Raw genomic sequence first — 27,741 nt, forward strand, 5'->3', positions numbered from 1 at the left:
CCAAGGGCCACATCAGAATAAAACAGCCGGGCTATGCTGTTTCTGATTTTTTGCCAAGAACGTTTGCCGGAACCAGAGACCCAGACCAGACCGCTGTGCCAAGACCAGACCAGACCGCTGTGCAGTGCCGATAGCAGACCAGACCAGACCGCTGTGCAGTGCCAGACCGAGACCAGAGGCCACGCTGTGAGCAGAACCAGTGGCGGCCTATTCCAGACCAAAATTAGGAGTGAGTATCCACCTGTCCAGAACTGCATAGACATCGTGTGTCCATTCTGTGATTTCAAAGCTGTGAAAGTGTCATTTGTCATTCTGAATCTTTACTTCATTTCTGAAAATCTACCTCCACAAAAACGTCTGTATCTTTTGAACCGTATGGCCTAGAAGTGAGATTTAACTTTCATTTTAAAGCTAAGAACCTAAGCTTTCCAGTGAACCAAATACGACATCCTTATAGTTTTTCCATAATCACGATTGATGCACTTGGAAAAAGTGCAGCAAATTGAAAACTGGCTCAATTTCACCACTTGTAAAAATAGCTGATTCTTGATTTCCACTGCTGAAATTCTTTTTCACTCTGATAATCATTCCTGAATCATTGCTAGTGTTGACCTGAACTATTTTTGACTGTTCAAAAGCATACCGGTTGCTGTAAGCTTGCTGGGGGAACTGAACTGCTTTTGATTGTATTCCTGAAAACCTGTGTACCCTCATTTCCATCCCTTCATATTGCATAGGGGGGGAGTGAGTTGTCATAAAGAAAAAAGTGATCATCTTATCTATTGTTGAAACCATATCAGTTTATTTCTGTGCTGCATTCTTTCCATCATTGATTTTCATTGAAACCATACAAAGTATTCTCTGCTACCTTATCCTTTCTATACCAACTCCTAAGTAATTAAAGAATTGTGCTACTATAATATTATCCATTGTTGATCACTGTCATATTCATGAGTGCTATCAAATGTTAATTTATTCATAAAAGTGTGATATATATATATATATTGTTTAATTTTTCGAATAAATCTTTTAATTTGCAAAACAAACCTACTTCTTGGCTCAGTGAGGTCAGGGGGATTCAAAGAGAGGGGCGTTATATAAGGGTTCATCATCCAGATTTATGAACTTGTCATAAAAATATATAAATAAGGGCTTCCATTGGGCATCCCAGACTAGGCATTGACTTAGTTGGAGTGCTGAATTGAAGTCACTTACAAAGGCCATTCCCTGGTGCTTTTTAGCCCGTGAGACAGAGTGAGTGGAAGTAGACAGCTGCGGGTACCAGGCGGCAGGCAGTTCGGCAAGCGAGGCTGGACAGACGTCTGCAGGCTGACGGGCGTGGCGGTTTGGGCCAAGAATTGTTGTCTCTGTGCTGGTTGGTGGATCTGGAATGCTGGTCGAGGTGTCTCAGACGGCTCTGGTGACTGTGACTTGACAACATTCAGCAGTGCAGCCGGATGTGGTTCGAGGACTTGACTGTCTAGAAATTGTCCTTAAAAAGATGGATGCTGGATGATGCTTGAGTGGCACTCCTCTTAGCTTCTTCGCAGGGCTCATTTCCTCTAAAGGTGGATGGCCAAAAAATCAGGAGGGTGTTAGCAGACAACAGCCTTGTCCCTTGTCCAGAGACACTCTGGTGCTTCCCACCTAGAAAGCTTGCTGTCAGAACCTAGCAGGACACACTGTGTGCTGTCTGGGTACCGGTTCTGGTGCTGCTGGACGGGTCCTTTGATTCCGGTATCTCCAGCTGTTCCCTTGGAGATGTTTAGGGGAGGGATCTTGCTTCCCTATTGGAACTCCTGTTCTTCCTTCACTTGTCTGAAGATGTCAAAATGTGGTCATATTCATTCAAATATTTACACCAAATCAGTATTCATTACAGGTTGACATGCCCGTTTTATCGTATAGATGGTCAGACAACCACCAAGCCTTCGTTGGGATGACTGAAATGTTCCAAAAGAAAGGTACACAGGATCGATTTCATGAATGTCAGGCAAAGAAGATCACGACAAGGAACAACGAGCCTTATGCCTGAAAGCACAAATATAGTGCTATTCTAAAGTATTGACAGAAATTAACGAATTCATGTGTTTGGCAATTTTAAGGGATCTGGACGGTACATACACACACACACATATATATGAAACAAATTCAAATATGGTTATTTGATAGAAAGACAATGATAAAGTAAAAATAGTCTGTAACAATCAACACATAAATTGGGTTGATTTTTCAAATGTAAAAGTCAAACACACCATGGCTGCCTTGTATCATAAATGAAACATAAAAGAATAAACTAATAAAAACCAATCACAGGCAAAGAAAGCATATTTGACAACATTAAGACAATGCAAAAAGATGCAAATAAAACTAAATACGTATGGAGATGTAAACAGCAATATTGGAGAGATACACCGAAGTATAGAGTGTAACCTGTCTAATACAGTTTAAATGTAACCAGTCTTGTTTTAAGACAAGCCTTTGTCAATTTGAAGTGAGTGGATGATGCTATAGATTGTATGTTGTCGACTCAAGTACTTGAGTTTCGGGCCAATGAAAGTGTGCACATTTTGGCAAACAATTGACAAAGCACTCACCAGGACGTGCACAGGACAAGTTCAAGCAGCATACAGTGGTGTGTGAGTCAATTCAGATCGTCTGTGGTTCCCAGCAACAGTAGAGTTCTGAAAAAGGCAGATCCAGTAGAATGAGTGTGGGAGTGAATTCACTAGGGTTCAAGTATCGTGTAAAAATATTGAATGAGCACAAGCATTCAGCTGTGTATGGGTGAATAGAGTACCTGGAAAGGTCCGAAAAGGTTAAATTAATTTTCATGTGGGTGGTTTCGGTCTATATTGAAGATGGAATCACACCATCAAATCCGTCAATGTGGAAAAACAGCACTGCGTCTAGGAATATACCAGATAAACTCATGGGAAAATGAGAAAAAATGTGCAATGTAATTGATGGATATTATTATTATTATTATTATTTTATATAGAGGGTAGGAGTGAACAGGACATGGGTGATTTATATAATAGGTAGTGCAAAACTGTAAAAGTGGACGAAATCCACATTTAAACCAATGCTTGATGATGAAAGAATTCAAGATGGAACATGACTGTGCAAGCCAACCTTGAGTATGGGCCAAAAGGCTGTTGCATGGACATAAGTCAAGAAATAGTGTAGTCCCTGTGGCGTCACCATATGGGGTGGGTGTGTGGAGGAGCAGGCATCGTTAGAGGGTGTGCACCAGTCGCCGGATTTTCCTGTGATGCAGCACATATAAACGGCAACCTGTGCTGGAAACATAAGCACAGCCCATGCACAGAGTGGGGACCTTTCGTAAGGTTAAACTATGTGTAATCTAATCTGGGATGGTTCAGTGAATAAACACAGCCCAGCAAAGAAGATTCTGTATTACAAAGACCTTATCCTCTTATTCGGCCTCGAGGACCAAATATGTTGTGCTCTTGCAAACAAAATTTTTTATATATGATGCATCACCCATCATCAATAAGGGGTTGAATTCTTAGAGTTTCACATTGGGGATCAACGATGCCCAGGGGCCGTCTTAATTTACCACCCTACTCTTGCAGCACAGGGATATGTGCTGTAAACGCATTTCCAACATTTTACCAAAGTTGAAATTGATTATACCTTTGTAGGCTCAAATAAGCCTCAACCTCCACTACGTCTTGGGAATTGCTCGATGTACTTTGTAGTGGATGATGTGTGTTTGATGTTGACAGATACACCTGGAATTTGGCTGTGACTGACTGCAAAGGTGTACTACCACTAGCATGTCTTTATTCAGTCTGTGATAATTGCATGTGTTCATCAATGTCTGCACCCTCCTTTTCTATCTTGTTGTCTCCCTCACTATCTGAGGTATCCTCAAAGAAATAGGTCTGAGTCTCAATCTTCAATCAGGGTACAGAGCATAATAGTTGTCATGTTTGTCATTGGTGTTTATTCCAAGGAAATCAGAGTTGGGTCATTTTCAGAAATCGTCTCGTGTTCATCATGCAACTAAAATGTCACTGTTGAGCTGATGACTGGACGCAGGATGTTTCTTCCCCAGCATTTGCTTTACAGGACCCAAGAGCAAACATTGATCAATGCCTCCACAACTCATGAGTATGTTGAAAATTTAAGGAAACACCTTCAACATGCTTTTGCCTATGCTCAGCGAAAACCTAGAAAGATCAGCCAATAGCATGAAGACTCATTATGATTTGAAGACAACTAGGAAAGAATACAATGTGGGAGACCGGGTCTGTCTATACAATTTCCAAAGGAACCAGGCCAAACAGCAGAAATTTCTGCCTACATGGAAGGGACCTTTTGAAATTGTAGACAAGATCTCATCAGTCGCCCACAAGATCCGCATCTCCAAAGGCAGTTTGGCGGAAGGGGAAGACAAGTGGGTCCATATTAATCAGCTAAATTGTTGCCATCCCAGGCTCACTCTGCAACAACTGGAAGAGTCCTCTGCAATCCCAGAGGGGGCCGCTCCAGATTAATACATTTCCAACCCTAAAATATCCCCCATATAGTCTCTAAAATATAATGATAAGAATGCAAATGTCTCCTGATTGATAAAATGTATATGTTCACCCCACCAGATTAATAGTGGTGGGGAAATGTCTACGAATATGTTTCTGCCGCTTTTGCTTTGTCATCCTAGGTGAGAAGAGAGAGAGATAAAACATGGAGACTGCCCAAGGCGGACGACCCAGGGACCGGGAGCAAAGATCCGAGGGGCCCGGGGTACCGCCCAATACTCACAGTCAGAACCAGTTGGGAGAACCAGAGGATCCAGCACCGAGGAGAAGAAGCAGATGACCCTCTTCGCGTGGATCAAAACATCCTTTGCACCCGACTCCCCCTCGACTCGAAATCAAAGCGCAGTCGGGGAGGGGGGCTTGTCAGGTGTATTGACCCATGTTCGAGTTATTATGCTGGAACATTTGGTGCTGTGGGCTTAGAAAATCCAATCCACCCACCAGTGCGAGCGTGATGGGCCAGAAGCGCCATGAGTGAAACGTGGTGCCAAAGGAAAAACAGCAGGCCTGTTAGCTCAAAAAGCGCTTTGAAATCACCTTTGTTTCTCTGAATGCAAGCTCAAAATGCCTATTTCAAACATTGCAAGATATTCAAAAATCTTACTGAACACCAGCAGACGTCTGGTAGAACGAAGTCTTGTGTGCCTACAAAATCTGGAAAGATGAAGAGCCTAAAATAATGTTCATAACAAAACTGGCTGAGCTGTGGATGTCAGCAGCTCAAGTGAAATTGGATTTAAAGCCACTAAAATCGAAATGTTTAAAATAAATGAGTGACCTACTTTTGAGTGTCACATAGGTTGCAACTATTTAAATGTCATAGTTTTGAACTTAGAATCAGCGTTCTAGCTGCATGTGTAAAAATTGTAAGTTTGATTTGAATGAAGAAAAATTGGAACAAAAGTGACATTTGACTGAAGCCTGACTTAAAGGGATTGAATTCTGCCCGGCAAATACCCCCAACAGGAGTTGAAACTTGCCCAGCAACTGCATTCACAGGCCTAGCCTGCCTTGTGCTGCCCCCACCAAAAAGAGATTACACCTCTCTGATTGAATCAGGGGAGGGGTACCTGGGACTGCAGGGAAACAGAACAATGACCTTCCCTTGGCTCAAAGCAATTGCTAAATCAGGAGGTCGTAAATGACTTCCTCTTGGAAGGAACTGGGAGGGGCACTGCCTCTGTGAGCCAGCTGAGCTTGGAGGAAGTGGACAAACCAGAAATTCCCCCATGTGCTTTGGGATTTAACTACAACCATCTGAGCCAGAGCATAATTTTAAAAAGATGGATAATTCATAGTACAAAATTGTCAAAATTATATAAATAATATTATTATTCCTGTGATTTTTCTGTGCACATTTTAAGAGGTGTTAGGACTCTGTGGTATGTTCTGGGGGGTAGTAGCGGAAAATAGGGTATTACTCCAAATGTCTGTATGTTAAAAAATCTGACACTTCATCATCTTATGCCCATATTCCTTGCGCACATTTGTGTAAATTCTGGAAAAATTTAGATATTGTGTTCTGGATGAAAAGGGCAGAATTCTGTCAGACGTGGACACAACATCTTACAAAGACAGGGATCAGATGGTTTGGCGCTACAGAAAATATGTTTAACTGGACATATAATATTAGAAAAATTGTACATAGATAAATATGCATTTGAATCAAAAATAGATTTGTGTGCAAAGTGACAAGTGGAGGATTCTCTGACCCATAAACATACCTCTTCACAATGACACTCCATTTCCTACCCCCAATCAAGGGAGAGAGGAGAATTTGGCCAATGATAAATTGTGAGGGGCAGGCTTAGTTATGCCCACGCACACACCCATTTTGGTGATGCAATTTCTGCTATAAGTAAGGATGGCAAGCCTTAGTAGGAGACTTCCAGATTCACTCATCACCTGAACATTGGCGGGTCGCTCTGCACAAGAAAACCAGACTCCAGATTCCAGAACTTTGAAGCAGAGGGCCTACTGCAAGCTGAACTCTTCTCAGCTGGCCTTCCAATCTTGCAAACTGATTTTACCCCAGACTTCCAAGGGCCACATCAGAATAAAACAGCCGGGCTATGCTGTTTCTGCTTTTTTGCCAAGAACGTTTGCCGGAACCAGAGACCCAGACCAGAACACTGTGCCAAGACCAGACCAGACCGCTGTGCAGTGCCGATAGCAGACCAGACCAGACCGCTGTGCAGTGCCAGACCCAGACCAGAGGCCACGCTGTGAGCAGAACCAGTGGCGGCCTATTCCAGACCAAAATTAGGAGTGAGTATCCACCTGTCCAGAACTGCATAGACATCGTGTGTCCATTCTGTGATTTCAAAGCTGTGAAAGTGTCATTTGTCATTCTGAATCTTTACTTAATTTCTGAAAATCGACCTCCACAAAAACGTCTGTATCTTTTGAACCGTATGGCCTAGAAGTGAGATTTAACTTTCATTGTAAAGCTAAGAACCTAAGCTTTCCAGTGAACCTAATACGACATCCTTATAGTTTTTCCATAATTGCGATTGATGCACTTGGAAAAAGTGCAGCAAATTGAAAACTGGCTCAATTTCACCACTTGTAAAAATAGCTGCTTCTTGCTTTCCACTGCTGAAATTCTTTTTCACTCTGATAATCATTCCTGAATCATTGCTAGTGTTGACCTGAACTAATTCAAAGTAGCTATCACCTACCCTGAATCTCCTTTAGAAAATTAAAATAATTTTTAGCATATTTTTCATTTCATTACAAATCACATGTAAACGTATTTTTGACTGTTCAAAAGCATACCGGTTGCTGTAAGCTTGCTGGGGGGAACTGAACTGCTTTTGATTGTATTCCTGAAAACCTGTGTGCCCTCATTTCCATCCCTTCATATTGCATAGGGGGGGAGTGAGTTGTCATAAAGAAAAAAGTGATCATCTTATCTATTGTTGAAACCATATCAGTTTATTTCTGTGCTGAATTCTTTTCATCATTGATTTTCATTGAAACCATACAAAGTATTCTCTGCTACCTTATCCTTTCTATACCAACTCCTAAGTAATTAAAGAATTGTGCTACTATAATATTATCCATTGTAGATCACTGTCATATTCATGAGTGCTATCAAATGTTAATTTATTCATAAAAGTGTGATATATATATATATTGTTTAATTTTTCAAATAAATCTTTTAATTTGCAAAACAAACCTACTTCTTGGCTCAGTGAGGTCAGGGGGATTCAAAGAGAGGGGCGTTATATAAGGGTTCATCATCCAGATTTATGAACTTGTCATAAAAATATATAAATAAGGGCTTCCATTGGGCATCCCAGACTAGGCATTGACTTAGTTGGAGTGCTGAATTGAAGTCACTTACAAAGGCCATTCCCTGGTGCTTTTTAGATCGTGAGACAGAGTGATTGGAAGTAGACAGCTGCGGGTACCAGGCGGCAGGCAGTTCGGCAAGCGAGGCTGGACAGACGTCTGCAGGCTGACGGGCGTGGCGGTTTGGGCCAAGAATTGTTGTCTCTGTGCTGGTTGGTGGATCTGGAATGCTGGTCGAGGTGTCTCAGACGGCTCTGGTGACTGTGACTTGACAACAGTCAGCAGTGCAGCCGGATGTGGTTCGAGGACTTGACTGTCTAGAAATTGTCCTTAAAAAGATGGATGCTGGATGATGCTTGAGTGGCACTCCTCTTAGCTTCTTCGCAGGGCTCATTTCCTCTAAAGGTGGATGGCCCAAAACTCAGGAGGGTGTTAGCAGACAACAGCCTTGTCCCTTGTCCAGAGACACTCTGGTGCTTCCCACCTAGAAAGCTTGCTGTCAGAACCTAGCAGGACACACTGTGTGCTGTCTGGGTACCGGTTCTGGTGCTGCTGGACGGGTCCTTTGATTCCGGTATCTCCAGCTGTTCCCTGGGAGATGTTTAGGGGAGGGATCTTGCTTCACTATTGGAACTCCTGTTCTTCCTTCACTTGTCTGAAGATGTCAAAATGTGGTCATATTCATTCAAATATTTACACCAAATCAGTATTCATTACAGGTTGACATGCCCGTTTTATCGTATAGATGGTCAGACAACCACCAAGCCTTCGTTGGGATGACTGAAATGTTCCAAAAGAAAGGTACACAGGATCGATTTCATGAATGTCAGGCAAAGAAGATCACAACAAGGAACAACGAGCCTAATGCCTGAAAGCACAAATATAGTGCTATTCTAAAGTATTGACAGAAATTAACGAATTCATGTGTTTGGCAATTTTAAGGGATCTGGACAGTACATACACACACACATATATATGAAACAAATTCAAATATGGTTATTTGATAGAAAGACAATGATAAAGTAAAAATAGTCTGTAACAATCAACACATAAATTGGGTTGATTTTTCAAACGTAAAAGTCAAACACACCATGGCTGCCTTGTATCATAAATGAAACATAAAAGAATAAACTAATAAAAACCAATCACAGGCAAAGAAAGCATATTTGACAACATTAAGACAATGCAAAAAGATGCAAATAAAACTAAATACGTATGGAGATATAAACAACAATATTGGAGAGATACACCGAAGTATAGAGTGTAACCTGTCTAATACAGTTTAAATGTAACCAGTCTTGTTTTAAGACAAGCCTTTGTCAATTTGAAGTGAGTGGATGACGCTATAGATTGTATGTTGTCGACTCAAGTACTTGAGTTTCGGGCCAATGAAAGTGTGCACATTTTGGCAAACAATTGACCCAGCACTCACCAGGACGTGCACAGGACAAGTTCAAGCAGCATACAGTGGTGTGTGAGTAAATTCAGATCGTCTGTGGTTCCCAGCAACAGTAGAGTTCTGAAAAAGGCAGATCCAGTAGAATGAGTGTGGGAGTGAATTCACTAGGATTCAAGTACTGTGTAAATATATTGAATGAGCACAAGCATTCAGCTGTGTATGGGTGAATAGAGTACCTGTAAAGGTCCGAAAAGGTTAAATTAATTTTCATGTGGGTGGTTTCGGTCTATATTGAAGATGGAATCCCACCATCAAATCCGTCAATGTGGAAAAACAGCACTGCCTCTGGGAATATACCAGATAAACTCATGGGAAAATGAGAAAAAATGTGCAATGTAATTGATGGATATATAGAGGGTAGGAGTGAACAGGACATGGGTGATTTATATAATAGGTAGTGCGAAACTGTAAAAGTGGACGAAATCCACATTTAAACCAATGCTTGATGATGAAAGAATTCAAGATGGAACATGACTGTGCAAGCCAACCTTGAGTATGGGCCAAAAGGCTGTTGCATGGACATAAGTCAAGAAATAGTGTAGTCCCTGTGGCGTCACCATATGGGGTGGGTGTGTGGAGGAGCAGGCATCGTTAGAGGGTGTGCACCAGTCGCCGGATGTTCCTGGGATGCAGCACATATAAACGGCAACCTGTGCTGGAAACATAAGCACAGCCCACGCACAGAGTTGGGACCTTTTGTAAGGTTAAACTATGTGTAATCTAATCTGGGATGGTTCAGTGAATAAACACAGCCCAGCAAAGAAGATTCTGTATTACAAAGACCTTATCCTCTTATTCGGCCTCGAGGACCAAATATGTTGTGCTCTTGCAAACAAAATTAATTTATATATGATGCATCACCCATCATCAATAAGGGGTTGAATTCTTAGAGTTTCACATTGGGGATCAACGATGCCCAGGGGCCGTCTTAATTTACCACCCTACTCTTTCAGCACAGGGATATGTGCAGTAAACGCATTTCCAACATTTCACCAAAGTTGAAATTGATTATACCTTTGTAGGCTCAAATAAGCCTCAACCTCCACTACGTCTTGGGAATTGCTAGATGTTCTTTGTAGTGGCTGATGTGTGTTTGAGGTTGACAGATACACCTGGAATTTGGCTGTGACTGACTGCAAAGGTGTACTACCACTAGCATGTCTTTATTCAGTCTGTGATAATTGCATGTGTTCATCAATGTCTGCACCCTCCTTTTCTATCTTGTTGTCTCCCTCACTATCTGAGGTATCCTCAAAGAAATAGGTCTGAGTCTCAATCTTCAATCAGGGTACAGAGCATAATAGTTGTCATGTTTGTCATTGGTGTTTATTCCAAGGAAATCAGAGTTGGGTCATTTTCAGAAATCGTCTCGTGTTCATCATGCAACTAAAATGTCACTGTTGAGCTGATGACTGGACGCAGGATGTTTCTTCCCCAGCATTTGCTTTACAGGACCCAAGAGCAAACATTGATCAATGCCTCCACAACTCATGAGTATGTTGAAAATTTAAGGAAACACCTGCAACATGCTTTTGCCTATGCTCAGCAAAAACCTAGAAAGATCAGCCGATAGCATGAAGACTCATTATGATTTGAAGACAACTAGGAAAGAATACAATGTGGGAGACCGGGTCTGTCTATACAATTTCCAAAGGAACCAGGCCAAACAGCAGAAATTTCTGCCTACATGGAAGGGACCTTTTGAAATTGTAGACAAGATCTCATCAGTCGCCCAAAAGATCTGCATCTCCAAAGGCAGTTTGGCGGAAGGGGAAGACAAATGGGTCCATATTAATCAGCTAAAGTGTTGCCATCCCAGGCACACTCTGCAACAACTGGAGGAGTCCTCTGCAATCCCAGAGGGGGCCGCTCCAGATTAATAAATTTCCAACCCTAAAATATCCCCCATATAGTCTCTAAAATATAATATAATGATAAGAATGCAAATGTCTCCTGATTGATAAAATGTATATGTTCACCCCACAAGATTAATAGTGGTGGGGAAATGTCTACGAATATGTTTCTGCCGCTTTTGCTTTGTCATCCTAGGTGAGAAGAGAGAGAGATAAACCATGGAGACTGCCCAAGGCAGACGACCCAGGGACCGGGAGCAAAGATCCGAGGGGCCCGGGGTACCGCCCAATACTCCCAGTCAGAACCAGTTGGGAGAACCAGAGGATCCAGCACCGAGGAGAAGAAGCAGATGACCCTCTTCGCGTGGATCAAAACATCCTTTGCACCCGACTCCCCCTCAACTCGAAATCAAAGCGCAGTCGGGCAGGGGGAGCTTGTCAGGTGTATTGACCCATGTTCGAGTTATTATGCTGCAACATTTGGTGCTGTGGGCTTAGAAAATCCAATCCACCCACCAGTGCGAGCGTGATGGGCCAGAAGCGCCATGAGTGAAACGTGGTGCCAAAGGAAAAACAGCAGTGCCTGTTAGCTCAAAAAGCGCTTTGAAATCACCTTTGTTTCTCTGAATGCAAGCTCAAAATGCCTATTTCAAACATTGCAAGATATTCAGAAATCTTACTGAACACCAGCAGACGTCTGGTAGAATGAAGTCTTGTGTGCCTACAAAATCTGGAAAGATGAAGAGCCTAAAATAATGTTCATAACAAAACTGGCTGAGCTGTGGATGTCAGCAGCTCAAGTGAAATTGGATTTAAAGCCACTAAAATCGAAATGTTTAAAATAAATGAGTGACCTACTTTTGAGTGTCACATAGGTTGCAACTGTTTAAATGTCATAGTTTTGAACTTAGAATCAGCATTCTAGCTGCATGTGTAAAAATTGTAAGTTTGATTTGAATGAAGAAAAATTGGAACAAAAGTGATATTTGGCTGAAGCCTGGCTTAAAGGGATTGAATTCTGCCCGGCAACTACCCCCGACAGGAGTTGAAACTTGCCCAGCAACTGCATTCACAGGCCTAGCCTGCCTTCTGCTGCCCTCACCAAAAAGAGATTACACCTCTCTGATTGAATCAGGGGAGGGGTACCTGGGACTGCAGGGAAACAGAACAATGACCTTCCCTTGGCTCAAAGCAATTGCTAAATCAGGAGGTCGTAAATGACTTCCTCTTGGAAGGGACTGGGAGGGGCACTGCCTCTTTGAGCCAGCTGAGCTTGGAGGAAGTGGACAAACCAGAAATTCCCCCATGTGATTTGGGACTTAACTACAACCATCTGGGCCAGAGCATAATTTTAAAAAGTTGGATAATTCATAGTACAAAATTGTCAAAATTATATAAATAATATTATTATTCCTGTGATTTTTCTGTGCACATTTTAAGAGGTGTTAGGACTCTGTGGTATGTTCTGGGGGGTAGTAGCGGAAAATAGGGTATTACTCCAAATTTCTGTATGTTACAAAATCTGACACTTCATCATCTGATGCCCATATTCCTTGCGCACATTTGTGTAAATTCTGGAAAAATTTAGATATTGTGTTCTGGATGAAAAGGGCAGAATTCTGTCAGACGTGGAAACAACATCTTACAAAGACAGGGATCAGATGGTTTGGCGCTACAGAAAATATGTTTAACTGGACATATAATATTAGAAAAATTGTACATAGATAAATATGCATTTGAATCAAAAATAGATTTGTGTGCAAAGTGACAAGTGGAGGATTCTCTGACCCATAAACATACCTCTTCACAATGACACTCCATTTCCTTCCCCCAATCAAGGGAGAGAGGAGCATTTGGCCAATGATAAATTGTGAGGGGCAGGCTTAGTTATGCCCACGCACACACCCATTTTGGTGATGCAATTTCTGCTATAAGTAAGGATGGCAAGCCTTAGTGGGAGACTTCCAGATTCACTCATCACCTGAACATTGGCGAGTCGCTCTGCACAATAAAACCAGACTCCAGATTCCAGAACTTTGAAGCAGAGGGCCTACTGCAAGCTGAACTCTTCTCAGCTGGCCTTCCAATCTTGCAAACTGATTTTACCCCAGACTTCCAAGGGCCACATCAGAATAAAACAGCCGGGCTATGCTGTTTCTGCTTTTTTGCCAAGAACGTTTGCCGGAACCAGAGACCCAGACCAGACCGCTGTGCCAAGACCAGACCAGACCGCTGTGCAGTGCCGATAGCAGACCAGACCAGACCGCTGTGCAGTGCCAGACCCAGACCAGAGGCCACGCTGTGAGCAGAACCAGTGGCGGCCTATTCCAGACCAAAATTAGGAGTGAGTATCCACCTGTCCAGAACTGCATAGACATCGTGTGTCCATTCTGTGATTTCAAAGCTGTGAAAGTGTCATTTGTCATTCTGAATCTTTACTTCATTTCTGAAAATCTACCTCCACAAAAAACGTCTGTATCTTTTGAACCGTATGGCCTAGAAGTGAGATTTAACTTTCATTTTAAAGCTAAGAACCTAAGCTTTCCAGTGAACCTAATACGACATCCTTATAGTTTTTCCATAATCGCGATTGATGCACTTGGAAAAAGTGCAGCAAATTGAAAACTGGCTCAATTTCACCACTTGTAAAAATAGCTGCTTCTTGCTTTCGACTGCTGAAATTCTTTTTCACTCTGATAATCATTCCTGAATCATTGCTAGTGTTGACCTGAACTAATTCAAAGTAGCTATCACCTACCCTGAATCTCCTTTAGGAAATTAAAATCAATTTTAGCATATTTTTCACTTCATTACAAATCACATGTAAACGTATTTTTGACTGTTCAAAAGCATACCGGTTGCTGTAAGCTTGCTGGGGGGAACTGAACTGCTTTTGATTGTATTCCTGAAAACCTGTGTGCCCTCATTTCCATCCCTTCATATTGCATAGGGGGGGAGTGAGTTGTCATAAAGAAAAAAGTGATCATCTTATCTATTGTTGAAACCATATCAGTTTATTTCTGTGCTGCATTCTTTCCATCATTCATTTTCATTGAAACCATACAAAGTATTCTCTGCTACCTTATCTTTTCTATACCAACTCCTAAGTAATTAAAGAATTGTGCTACTATAAAATTATCCATTGTTGATCACTGTCATATTCATGAGTGCTATCAAATGTTAATTTATTCATAAAAGTTTGATATATATATATTGTTTAATTTTTCAAATAAATCTTTTAATTTGCAAAACAAACCTACTTCTTGGCTCAGTGAGGTCAGGGGGATTCAAAGAGAGGGGCGTTATATAAGGGTTCATCATCCAGATTTATGAACTTGTCATAAAAATATATAAATAAGGGCTTCCATTGGGCATCCCAGACTAGGCATTGACTTAGTTGGAGTGCTGAATTGAAGTCACTTACAAAGGCCATTCCCTGGTGCTTTTCAGCCCGTGAGACAGAGTGAGTGGAAGTAGACAGCTGCGGGTACCAGGCGGCAGGCAGTTCGGCAAGCGAGGCTGGACAGACGTCTGCAGGCTGACTGGCGTGGCGGTTTGGGCCAAGAATTGTTGTCTCTGAGCTAGTTGGTGGATCTGGAATGCTGGTCGAGGTGTCTCAGACGGCTCTGGTGACTGTGACTTGACAACAGTCAGCAGTGCAGCCGGATGTGGTTCGAGGACTTGACTGTCTAGAAATTGTCCTTAAAAAGATGGATGCTGGATGATGCTTGAGTGGCACTCCTCTTAGCTTCTTCGCAGGGCTCATTTCCTCTAAAGGTGGATGGCCCAAAACTCAGGAGGGTGTTAGCAGACAACAGCCTTGTCCCTTGTCCAGAGACACTCTGGTGCTTCCCACCTAGAAAGCTTGCTGTCAGAACCTAGCAGGACACACTGTGTGCTGTCTGGGTACCGGTTCTGGTGCTGCTGGACGGGTCCTTTGATTCCGGTATCTCCAGCTGTTCCCTGGGAGATGTTTAGGGGAGGGATCTTGCTTCCCTATTGGAGCTCCTGTTCTTCCTTCACTTGTCTGAAGATGTCAAAATGTGGTCATATTCATTCAAATATTTACACCAAATCAGTATTCATTACAGGTTGACATGCCCGTTTTATCGTATAGATTGTCAGACAACCACCAAGCCTTCGTTGGGATGACTGAAATGTTCCAAAAGAAAGGTACACAGGATCGATTTCATGAATGTCAGGCAAAGAAGACCACGACAAGGAACAACAAGCCTAATGCCTGAAAGCACAAATATAGTGCTATTCTAAAGTATTGACAGAAATTAACAAATTCATGTGTTTGGCAATTTTAAGGGATCTGGACGGTACATACACACACACATACATATGAAACAAATTCAAATATGGTTATTTGATAGAAAGACAATGATAAAGTAAAAATAGTCTGTAACAATCAACACATAAATTGGGTTGATTTTTCAAACGTAAAAGTCAAACACACCATGGCTGCCTTGTATCATAAATGAAACATACAAGAATAAACTAATAAAAACCAATCACAGGCAAAGAAAGCATATTTGACAACATTAAGACAGTGCAAAAAGATGCAAATAAAACTAAATACGTAGTCTTGTTTTAAGACAAACCTTTGTCAATTTGAAGTGAGTGGATGATGCTATAGGTTGTATGTTGTCGACTCAAGTACTTGAGTTTCGGGCCAATGAAAGTGTGCACATTTTTGCCAACAATTGACCCAGCACTCACCAGGACGTGCACAGGACAAGTTCATGCAGCATACAGTGGTGTGTGAGTCAATTCAGATCGTCTGTGGTTCCCAGCAACAGTAGAGTTCTGAAAAAGGCAGATCCAGTAGAATGAGTGTGGGAGTGAATTCACTAGGGTTCAAGTACTGTGTAAAAATATTGAATGAGCACAAGCATTCAGCTGTGTATGGGTGAATAGAGTACCTGGAAAGGTCCGAAAAGGTTAAATTAATTTGCATGTGGGTGGTTTCGGTCTATATTGAAGATGGAATCCCACCATCAAATCCTTCAATGTGGAAAAACAGCACTGCGTCTGGGAATATACCAGATAAACTCATGGGAAAATGAGAAAAAATGTGCAATGTAATTGATGGATATATAGAGGGTAGGAGTGAACAGGACATGGGTGATTTATATAATAGGTAGTGCAAAACTGGAAAAGTGGACAAAATCCACATTTAAACCAATGCTTGATGATGAAAGAATTCAAGATGGAACATGACTGTGCAAGCCAACCTTGAGTATTGGCCAAAAGGCTGTTGCATGGACATAAGTCAAGAAATAGTGTAGTCCCTGTGGCGTCACCATATGGGGTGGGTGTGTGGAGGAGCAGGCATCGTTAGAGGGTGTGCACCAGTCGCCGGATGTTCCTGGGATGCAGCACATATAAACGGCAACCTGTGCTGGAAACATAAGCACAGCCCATGCACAGAGTGGGGACCTTTTGGGGACCTTTTGTAAACTATGTGTATCTAATCTGGGATGGTTCAGTGAATAAACACAGCACAGCCCAGCAAAGAAGATTCTGTATTACACAGACCTTATCCTCTTATTCGGCCTCGAGGACCAAATATGTTGTGCTCTTGCAAACAAAATTAATTTATATATGATGCATCACCCATCATCAATAAGGGGTTGAATTCTTAGAGTTTCACATTGGGGATCAACGATGCCCAGGGGCCATCTTAATTTACCACCCTACTCTTTCAGCACAGGGATATGTGCAGTAAACGCATTTCCAACATTTCACCAAAGTTGAAAATGATTAGACCTTTGTAGGCTCAAATAAGCCTCAACCTCCACTACGTCTTGGGAATTGCTCGATGTACTTTGTAGTGGCTGATGTGTGTTTGATGTTGACAGATACACCTGGAATTTGGCTGTGACTGACTGCAAAGGTGTACTACCGCTAGCATGTCTTTATTCAGTCTGTGATAATTGCATTGCATGTTCATTAATGTCTGCACCCTCCTTTTCTATCTTGTTGTCTCCCTCACTATCTGAGGTATCCTCAAAGAAATAGGTCTGAGTCTCAATCTTCAATCAGGGTACAGAGCATAATAGTTGTCATGTTTGTCATTGTTGTTTATTCCAAGGAAATCAGAGTTGGGTCATTTTCAGAAATCGTCTCGTGTTCATCATTTGAGAGTTGCTATCTTTTTTGCTGAGGTAATGTAATTTGTTCTCCTTCTTGTACCTCAGATAGTTAGGGCTCAACTTCTCCCTTGTCTTCTTTCTGAGATTGATCCTCTACCACCTAATTCAGGTGTGACAGCACACATCTACAATTACATTCCTTTCCAATGCACCAGATAAACTAGAGACAGATGTCCCTATTCTTTGTAGAGAAAGAGTTCTGCAGCTACGGAGTGATCTGCATTGCAAGTGCGCAGGCCCACGTACTATGTGGGCTTCTACAAACATACCATCATTGCTGTGGCAGATGATTAACTGCCCAACAGATATAGTCATCCCAAGCTCATGCCCTGTACCCTACCATGTTTAGGTAGTGCAATGAACACAAGCAAGTTAATTACAACACAGAACCGGCTAAGAGCTCAGGGGTATGGCCTTCTCTTTTTGTTTGTTAAGGCCCAAGATTAATGTAATTGTGGCCAGGGTACTCTGGAGGGTCTACCCATCACTTTCTCATATCAGGAAATCATAGTTGCGATCAAGAGTCAGAAACTCGATTGTTGCCCAGACCCACACGGCATGCCCGCTGGTCTGTTCCAGAAGGGAATCGATTTGTGTGCTTCTACTCTCACACTTTGTTTTAATGTAATGTGCAGAATGAAATGTGTAACCCAATCATGAAAAAGGGCTATAATACAACCTCTATATATAAGAAAGATCAGAGGGATGCTCCAACCTCTTATATGCCAATATCGCTCCTGGATTCACTTTTCAAAATGTTTGGCACAGCACTCTTGGGCAAAATTGAATCATGGGTTGAAACAAGTCATATTCTCTAATAACCAACTGGGGTTCCGCCGTGGAGAAGGTATGAATGAACAATTCCTGAACCTGTATTTAATCATAGCCAATTCTTTGTATTTAAGATGTGAACCTGTTTATGTGGCATTTATGGACCTGAGCACAGCCTTTGACAAGGTCAATTGATATAAGTGTTGGAATGCACATACAGCATCCCAGCCAGGCAAAAATGTTTGGGTTGAGGAAAACCTATTCGAATGCAACATTGGAGGAGCAGAGTGAAATCTGAGCCACAGACAGCGCATATGTTGTTTCAATTAGGTTTGAAACAAATTAGAAACACACACATAGCAACAAAGAAAGAGAAACCCATGTATTAATGTTTTAGTTGCAGAGGTCATAGATAGGGCAGCATTATAGGGCAGTATTTAGTTGATGTAATTATAGTAACTTAAGGTAGCGTGATGTGCGAGAAGGATTGAAATAAGTAGAAGATGGAGTCAGTAAGGCAGTGTGGTAGAAGTGAGGTTGGTGTGCTAACTTGGCAGATGTGTTTCCATTTTTGATGTTAAGGCGGTTCCATGTAATAATGTCGCCACACAAATATCGCCATACAAAAATATCGCCGAAAAATTGTCATTTTTTGTGGCGACATTATTGCATGGAACATGCGGGGTACACCCCCGCAACCCTCCATTTTTTCTTTTTTTTTTTTGTAATTTTTTTTGTTTTTGCCCCTATCGCCACATATATGGTCACCCAAATAATATCGGCACAACATTTTCCCGGCGATATTATTTACGGCGACCATATATGTGGCGATATTAATGCCTGATACCGTTAAGGCCTAGCCCATGATGCACAGAAGAGATTGCAGGCCTTTGTGTGGAACTGCGGTTCTGGTAATTCAGCTCCAAAAACAAATTCCCTTTTGTATTTTTTATTTCTTTATTTGTATAGCGCGCCTGGCCCAAAGGCATCTGGACGCATAACTTGAGTTACATAGACAGGAATTACAAAGTACATAAAAACATGAGGGAAGGCAGTATAAAACTAACTGTAGGAGGATAAAGATAAGAATAAAAGAAACCATGCAAAGGAGGATAAATAAACCAGTTCATCAAGGTAATAATTACAAGTAAGTTATGACAGGTGTGCAGGTGATTAGAATCAGGTAACAGGCACGAGAGGTCCCAAGGAGGGAGTAAGGCTGCTACATACAGGGGGTGTCTCGGCTAACTAGCCACAATTTTTTGCATCTTAAACCTGGGCAGGGTGAGGCAGTGATCTTGGGCGGTTCTCTGCGGACGGGTAGATGTACGGGGTGTGAATCGGCTGGCAGAGAGAAAGGGTCGGCAAGCTGTAATGAGTTTGCATGTGTAGGCAGCAGCTGATGTAACAGAGTTAGTTTGTCTGGAGAGTAACAGGGTGGAGTCAAGGTAAATGCCTAGTGTTTTGGTGTCACTAGATACCTTGATAGTATTGCCGTCCATAATAAAGGACTTGAACGCAGGATCAAGTTTATTGAGATGATACTGAGAGCCAAGGATGTGGAGCTCGGTCTTATCATATTTGAGACAGAGCTCGTGTTGAGCCATCCAGGCCTGGATGACCAAATAGATATAATTCAGGTATTTGGTGTCCACTGTGTGATCTCCAGTAATGGAGATGAGTATCTGGGTGTCATCGGCATAGTTTGTGTAGGTGACACCCAGATAGTCAAGAATATCAAATAAGGGTTTAGTGAACACATTGTAAAGTGTCAGCGAAACACATGAACCCTAGGGATGCCACATCTAACTGGTGACGGCTCGGCAGAGGCAGAAGGTGAGAAGACCTGGATAGGTCTGTTATCTAAGAACGATCTGATCCAGGAGGTGGCCGAGTCTGAAAAGTTAGCTGCAGTTGTGAGGTGCTGACAAAGGATTTGGTTGTTGACCAAGTCAAAGGCTGCTGAAAGATCTAGTAGGAGTAGCAGAGCCAATTTGCATGTCTTGCAGGTCCTCAATTTGTGTTTTCAAATAAATGAGGGCAGTTTCAGTCCCGTGCCTAGTCCTAAAGCCTGATTGCCTAAGACCAACGAGTTTGTTAGCTTCCAGGTACTTCTGTATCTGAAGGTAGGCAGCGCGGTCCAATATTTTTAGCAGGAACGGTACCATGGTGATCAGCCTGAAGTTAGTAGGTATGTTAGGGTCGAAGGGAGGGCTTTTTGAGAAGAGAGATGACCCAAGCGTCTTTCAGGTTATCAGGGACAATGCCAGTGCTGAAAGACGTATTTATGAGGGCAGTGATAAAGGGGGCTAGTTCATGTGCGGACTCCTTGATGGTAGGGGCTTGTCACAGGTTGCCTTGGCAATTAGAAGGTTTGAGATTGTTGATGATGTTTTAAACCTCTGTAATGCTAAGTGGTGAGAAGCTGAAAGGCATAAGAGTCTGTATGATAGGGGAGGTGGTATGTGTGGTGGGGAAGAGCTGGTGATCTGTATGGAGGCTCGTTTGTTTAGCGTTTATTTTGGACTGGCGCATGGCAATTTTGTAGAGAAGCGCTTTTTGTATATTGAAGGCAAGCGTCCCCAAACAGCACGATCCTCCCCGCAATGAGAGACAATGAAGGACTCTCCCAAAATGGGAATAAGGCCAAGACAGAGTGCGGGTGAGCGTAAATGGGAGAATTTATCAATCAGAATAGGGCATGCAAAGAACTCTGCAAACTCCGAGAGCGCTCTGTCTGACAATAGCAAAGACAGGCGTATATATTTACAAAAAACGTCATAAGAACCTACACACTATAGGGGGCACACGTTCAAGGGGATTGGGTGGCGACGACTAACTATAGGTGCTGCTGCGATGTGGTTGGTTTTGGCTGGAAGACGTCACTGGTCAGCCTCGTGGGTTGGGCTGGGCCTGGCAGGGTGGCAGAGTTCATCCGGGCGGTGTTGTTGTGCCATCGCGGCCAGTGTCAGAGATGAATGTCTTTTCCTGACTTATTTGCCCTAGGCCATGCACACCGCAGTCATTCAGTCATTTCAATATTATCTTCTTTAGTAAATCTTCCAATAGGTTATACTACAGGTTAATGCAACACAGGAGGAATGTACCTTGTGAGGGGTCTGGAGGTAATACGTCAGGACATGGTTACCAGTGTCCTGTTGACCGGGGCCATAGGTCGAGGGGCTAAGCTTCAGGGCCTGGGACGGGCGGTACAGGTCTTTCTGCCTTGTTAGAAGTTGTTATGGATGTTCCGCTGTGTGTTGAGATGGTCCGGTGGGTTGTGAGGTTTACGAGGGGGCGCGTGTGTTCAGGCAGAGGTTTATTGCTGTGCTGTAAATAATGCAGGTGGCGGGCCGCGGCCTTGGGTGCTACAGAGGGTGTTACAAATCTTTGAAGCGGCTCCAGTCTGGTTGGGGGAGGTAAAGCAGCGCGGCGCGGCCTCTGCTCTCATGCCTTGGCAGCCTTCGCAGGGTGGGAGGGGGAATGGCCTTGCACGTATTTCACAAAGGTATCTAACTCGTGTGTTTCCGATTTAGGAAAAAACATCACAAACATTTGAACACTCTATAATACTTATTCAAATCAATACAAAACATGCATTTAAACTTTGCTGGATGTGTCTCGATTATACCCAGTCTGAGCACCTTATTCATACATTATGTTTTAACAAGTACAGTATTTAGTTATAGGCATATATATTTGCAGTAAGTGAGGTAGAATTAGGATTGGTGGAGTACATAGAAAGTAACCCGCCACTGTTCGTGACGGTGGTGGCACATGTGGGGCCTAGACATGCACACATGACAAGCGCCTTCTCGTGCATCCTTCACATAAGCCCTCTGTGTGGTTACATTCGTCTTCTCGTGTCCTCTAGCAGCATTAGTTCAGTTATGGCGCAAGCCCAGGGAGTGTAAGTTTCCCAGTGATACACGTAACAAATAGATCCCTGGTGCGTTCCTTTATTATTAGCACCCAACTGCAATGATGTGGGCTCGCCATCGCTTATATCATGGAAGCATGCTTTCTTATATTTATACATTTTACAGGCTTTTGTAATATAAGGGATTTTGTGGAAGAAAGCATATTTTGCGAGTGGTCTTGACATTAATATATAAAGACTGTCTGCCATCTGATGACCATTTTACTGTTCTTTTTATTGCCCAGGCCTGCTGGCCGGGTCATGCTGGGAGCGATGATACACTGCGGGAGGTGAACTGTTACAATGTTAGTGTATTACGCTAGCTCATGTCCGTCTTGTTCGTGGGAACGTGCTCGCAGCGGATCTGCCAGGGTGCTGCGGCGACAGGGATGACTGAAACTCTCCAAGGGTGGGGGCCGCGCTACAGTGCGCTGAGCTCACACCATCTTTACCAGACAAAATGGTTTCTGGGCCTAGCTAAATTTTAATACATGTGGGCAATCAATACGTGTGGGCAATGTCTCCAGCGGGTGAACCCTCCATCACCTGGGCCCGGGTGGCATGAGGGGACGCCCAATGAGCCATAGCCCACACCTGGGGAGAAAACGCAGGCGAGGGGGGTCTCCTGGACCAGTCCTCCTCTACATTTCCCCCCTTTCGTTACTTAAGTAACGAATTCTTTAAATCTTCTATCCTCCTACATTCTGCTTCATCCATCACCGCCTCATCCCATGCAGGAGTTCCTTTGATGGGCATCCATGCTCTGCACACCCCCCTTAAGTTCTCACCTCTCCTGGCGTATTCATCTGGGGTACACGTTAGATATATACATCCACCATCTCCTTCCAAATCTACCCAAACTTCCTCGTACCATTCTAGTATACGGGGCTCTTTGATGGTGGTGTGCCATAACTTATCTACAATATCCTTATCGTGGTACATAGGCACCAGTTGGTACCTGGGTGTGTTATCTATCCCTGTTTGTACTTGTGCTTCTTGCATCGTTTTTATTGTACCGTGTGAGCTGCCCATTGTCACCATCATCATTGCACCATTTGGTACTGCGTTAGCACAAACTCGAAGACCCACCTGGCACAGGCAAAAAATTAAAAGGAGGAACACCACAGCTGGCATCAAAAATTTCACAGTTGTTCCAAGCCATGAGGGGACCCAGGAGAAGATGTTATCGAACCATGTACTGTCTTCTGCTCCACCTTCCATTTTCATTTTTTCTCCTAGGTTGTGGACTGCTTCGATCACATGGGACAGGGAGCCGTTCTCTGCGTCTTCAGAAGGTACGAAAGTGCAGCAGGCACTTCCTATTTTTCGGCAAACACCGCCGTCCATCGCCGTCAACAGGTCCAGGACATACCTGTTTTGCATGGTCATCAGTCGTAAAGCTCTTAGTTCCACCTTTATTATGTTGAACCCTTCTTCAGTGTCGTTTGCCAGCTGAATCAATTCCCAGCGGGTTATCTGGAGCCATTTTGCGTTTGCCCTTGCTTGGACACTTGAGACGAGCGAGGCAAAAAATGTTTCTGCTGAGCTGAATAATCGATATTTGTCTGGGATCTGAGCCAATAGTTCTGATGATGCCTTTGATATGTAATTTGATGCTCGTCTGTTACGGGTCAGCACCTCTCCCTTGCTTCCGGAAGACAGGACATACATTTGTGACTCTGCAGTTGGTTGAGCCACACTCTGTTGCATGCGTTCCTGTGTCTTTTTGCTCCCATCGATGTGGCTTTCTGGTATCACCATTAAGGCTGAGTGCAGAGTGGCCATTGAGCAGCTGCCACTCCATGAAGGGGGGAGGTGTAGGTATGCCTGGTTGCCGCATACCCAGTACGTGTCCATAAGGGCCGCAGTCCCTTTTCTTAGATCTGGGATGGTGAGGGTCTTGTTACAGTTCTTGTTTGTTCCCATGGGGGTCCTCCCTTCTCCTTTAAAACACAGTTCATAGTCCATTTCGCTCTGTAGTTTGAAAGGTTTTTCGATGGCAGTCACCCAAGTTAGTTTTGAAATGTGTTCTTTCCATGCTGGCGTACATGTTTCTTCTATCCACTGCAATTTCTCCGGTGCCACACCTCTCAGTGCTTCCGCTTTGCACACTACTTCTTCATCCTTCCGCTTGTTGTCAGAAAAAAGTGTCCCTTCTATTACAAAAAATGGTTCTTTCAAACATACCACCCCTGTCATTTTTGGGTAGCACGTTTTCTCGTTCTGCAGCATTTGAAAAGTCACTTCGTGTGCCTGGAAGGTGTTCTTAATCCTGCATAACGTGAGATGAAGGAGACATTGGGCATCTATAATTGGCAACTCTTTGGGTAATAATACTTTGGGTGTACCTGATGCGTGAGGGATGAGGGAGCAGACATAACAGCTCTCGTTTGTTGTTTGTTTAGCTGTGGCACTCATATCTGCATACCACTTATTTGTTTGGTGGGGGTGTCGTGGGTCTTCCATCTTATCTAGACCTAGCCCATAGTACTTCCTCCTCCCTGCTTCCCTCTTCCGTCTGTTGTTCTTGTTCCTCGTGTACTTCCCAACTCCCTGGGCAAGGGACAAACTAGACCCCCCTTTCTCATTCCCGCCCCCCTTGGCCCATGCATCATATAATATTTTGTGTATTGCTAGTAGCTTTTCCTCTTCCTTCCTGACGTTATCTGGCAGGTTGTTTTTTAGTATGGGGGCAGGCTGGCTGGTGGGGGTGTTATACAACCATGATATGGCAGACTGGTTTCGGTCATTTAAACTGTGGGCATTGTAATTAGATACCCCTGGTGGAGACACTGTGTTGTTCTGCATTCCACCTTGTGGCTTTTTTCTTTGTAAGATGACAGCACTGGATGGTGTGGTATGATACCCCCATACAAGTTTAGTTCCGTCCCATATCAAAAAATCACCTTCCCTAATATTGACACTTGTAGTTGTATTGGGCCCAGTAGTGCTGTTAATCCCTCCCCCCTCGTTCATCTCGATAGAGATGAACGCTACAAACCAATATGTGACCAGGCCAAACATTAGCATAAAAAACAATGTGATGCATACAGATAATCCACACTCATACGAATATCTGCATCTCTCATGTACTAATTCTCTTATTATACTAATTCTATCCGTTGCAGGCTGCCCGTTAGATGCCATGGAAGCTCCTGTTTGACATATAAAAGTGCATTAAGTGCATGCATGTAAACATTTTGCTAGCACCATCAGTGCCAATATATATTTGACGGGGAATGGAAGCGGGTGGGGATGCGGGGAGGGGTATTCACAGACAAGGGTGTATACAGGCCATAATTTGGTCATTCCATTAATTACATACAACTCAACAAGATAAAAGAGAAAACACATTTTTTTTTTTAAGTATCCTTATCAGTTATTCTCCCATTCAAGTCCAGTGCTACCACACACACACAAGTTCATATTTAGACATTTTGCTCAGTTGAATCGTTTGCTGTTGTCTGTGCCTCCTCATCTACCTCCTCTTGTACATTGCTATATGCCTTCCGTACATCGGTCAAGTGCACCCAGTACCTCAAGCCCTTCACCTTCACTGCCGTGGGCGTGCAAAATATTACCTCGTATGGGCCATGGAACCGTGGTGCATTCCACCGACGCACAAAGCTTCTGACATAAATTGAGTCGCCTGGCATCAGCTGTAGCTGTTGCTCTGGCTCCGTGACAGATCCTGTTACGATTCCCTCTTCTCTAGTGAAGGGTGGGGAGAGTTGCTTTGATATCGCGCGCGCTGCCCTTGTCAATTTCCTTAAATAGTCTGTGAACTCATCTCCCAATATTGCGGCGCTTCTGTGAGCATCTGAGTGTTCGCGCAGTGGAGAGTGTGCTGTGTTCATTCATCTCCCAGTCACGTTCTCGTGCGGGGACAAATGGTGGTCTTTGCTTGGCTGATTTCTCAATTTAAATAGCGCAAGGGGTAGACAGTAAATCCAATTCTTCTTCAATGAAAAGCATAGTTTTGATAACCTGCCCTTTAACAGTCCGCTCATCTTTTCCACTACGCCATTACTTTGAGGATGATAAATCGAACACAATTTATGTTTTATTCCCAATAATGTAGTAACTTCCTTGAAAAGCTCATTCACAAAATGAGTGCCGTTGTCTGAGCGAATCACGTCACAAAGTCCCCAGCGCGGGAACACTTCCCTTACTAGGAACTTGGCGGCGCTTTTGGCATCAGGTCGCGCACAGGGTCCTGCTTCCACCCACCTTGAAAATGGGCACACAACCACGATCATGTACCGCGCGCCATTACACCTTTCCCCCATGTCTGCGTAATCTATATGCAGTTCTCTGAATGTGCCAATGGGTTTAGGAATTGTTCCCCGGAGCGTGCGTAATGTCATTCCTGAATTGTATATTTGGCATGTTGTACATTCCATTGCCAATCGAGACACATGCTCCTGGAGACAGGGCACGAACCATTCTTCCTGTATTTCCGCTGCGATGTGCTGTTTCGTATTATGTGCAGGGAAGTGTAGCTGTTGAAATGCAACTTCTAGTAACTGTAGTGGCATTACCACTTTCCCTGAGTTATCTTGCCGCCACAGCAGGTCTGTTCCCGACTTGCTGCACCCCCGTTTTGTCCACATCAATTTTTCCTCTGCACTAGCTCCTTCCTGTAATTCTAGTATTTGTGATATGGGCATCATGTTGTACCCTTCTGGGGGCTCTTCGTTTCTCTTGTGCTTAAGTATGTACTCACCTGTGTCATATTTCTGAAAATAGGAAGCCTCCTTGGCGGCAGCGTCCGCTGCCGCGTTCCCCAAAGACACAACGTCTGTGTTGGATGTATGGGCTTGGCACTTCACTATTGCTACTGCAGTAGGGTTTTGTAGGGCCTCAATTAACTCTTTCAACAATTCTGCATGCTGTACTGGTGTTCCGTCTGCCCGTCTAAATCCCCTACGCCCCCATCTTGCTAGACCTCCATGTACTGTCGTCGTCATGTAAGCTGAGTCTGTGTATATTGTCACTGCACAACCCTTTGCTGCATGTAGTGCTTCTATGAGCGCAATCAGTTCTGCTGCCTGTGCGGAGTAATGTGATGGGAGGCGGTATTGTACTAGTGTTTCATACTCACCGTCTTCTAACCTCACTACTGCCATGCCAACGTGTTTTTCTCCCGTGTGCACATCAATTGATGCAGACCCATCCACAAAGTACACTTCCCCCTCGCTTAGAGCGTTCTCACACACCACCGTGTCCTCCCCTCTTTCTCCTGTGTAGGTTGCGCAATCGTGGTTCTGCATGTCCTCTAGTGTGCACACTTCTGTAATGAATGTGGCGGGGTTAACTGTCTTGCATCTCACTATATGGATGTTGGCGCTGGACAATATAATCTCGTAAGCTGTCGCCCGCTGTGTGGTCAGTGTGCTTTTTGATCTCTCAAGTATTGCAAATAATGAATGTTCCACAAACAATGTCACAGGACAACCCATTACTATTGTGGCACTTTTCTCAATCGCGAACGCAGCTGCAGCGAGTGATTGCTCGCACGCGAAATGGCCCTGCATCACGGCATCTAAAGTACCACTATAGTAAGCCAATGGCTTGTGTCCTAAGGACGTTTTTTGTGTCAGTACTGCTGTCATGAGTGTTTCCTTGCAGTGTGAGAATAGGTAAAATTCGCGTCCATAATCAGGGTTTGCTAGTACTGGAGCGCTTGAAATTAGCTCCTTCAATGATTGAA

The sequence above is a fragment of the Ambystoma mexicanum genome, chromosome 11, assembly GCF_040938575.1.
Source record: "Ambystoma mexicanum isolate Mex_15411 chromosome 11, UKY_AmexF1_1, whole genome shotgun sequence".
Lineage (NCBI taxonomy): Eukaryota > Metazoa > Chordata > Amphibia > Caudata > Ambystomatidae > Ambystoma > Ambystoma mexicanum.